Raw genomic sequence first — 1,191 nt, 5'->3', positions numbered from 1 at the left:
TAACTCGCCTACTCTTCCCAGAAAACACAGTGGGATCATTAACGTCCACCAACAACCGGAGCTGGCAGATGGATGCTCAGTCTTGACGTCCATGCAGTAATGCGTTGCCCTGGATGCAAAACACCAGGATGACAGTTTACTGCTGGGTCCAGACTCAAACCCAGGTACAAATCCATACACAATACCCCCAACAAGCCCCACCTTCCTCCTCCCCCCCCCCAGGCCCCCCACAAAGGGGTACCTCATTATTGCTGTAGATTTGTATTTTATCACTTTGTAGATTGTTTTGTAGTTGGGGATTTGTATGTATTTTTTATTTTTTTTTGTATTTTATCAATAACAAATTCGTATGTGCCATGAGCCGCAGATTTATTTATTAAAGCGAAATGCTGTAATTAAAAGGAATTGTCATCATGACCACAGTGGCCCACTTCCAAGCAGTGGTCTGGGGAAAATAAATAAATAACTGTGACGTCACAAATGGTGATTCAAGTAGTGAAGTTATGGCCACAAGAGAAGAATGAATGAATAAATAAATAACTGTGACGTCACAATGGTGATTCAAGTAGTGAAGTTATGGCCACAAGAGAAGAAAGAATGAAAGAATAAATAAATAAAATGTGCTGTAAGCTCCGTTATATCCACAGCCCACAGGTACTGGACGATGTTCTAGGTGAATCGGCTGTGCGTGTTACTGAGTGTGAGCAGATTCCATGTTGGTCACGTTGTTACGATTGCGTCATGAACGCGTCACGTGGATAAGAACCTTCAGCCGATTCGGGATTACGAGCGTGGGATGTTGGTTTTGTCGGAAAGTTTGGCTCATTTGTGTTAATCAAGATAGTTAACGTGCAGGTGGGGGAGGGGCTCGCAGAGCATATGGAGGTATAACCAGCAGGTGGGGGAGGGGCTCGCAGAGCATATGGAGGTATAACCAGCAGGTGGGGGAGGGGCTCGCAGAGCATACGGAGGTATAACCAAAGGATCGGAGTTACATTTGTCGAGAATTGCGGATATTTTAGAAAAGATTTCGATTTGGACTGGATTCTGCGTTTTGGAGAAAGGGCGGGGCTACGGGTGTTGGGCGGAGCTATCTACGAACTCCATCTTGTCCAACAGGTCACTCCGACTCCGGCAATACAACAGATAATTTTGTCGGCCGGACGGAACCCGGTGTTTGCAATAAGCACG

The sequence above is a fragment of the Myxine glutinosa genome, chromosome 1 (assembly GCF_964187855.1).
Source record: "Myxine glutinosa chromosome 1, kmMyxGlut1.1, whole genome shotgun sequence".
Taxonomy (NCBI): domain Eukaryota; kingdom Metazoa; phylum Chordata; class Myxini; order Myxiniformes; family Myxinidae; genus Myxine; species Myxine glutinosa.
The sequence above is the reverse complement of the archived record's forward strand: the minus strand, read 5'-3'. Positions refer to the sequence as shown.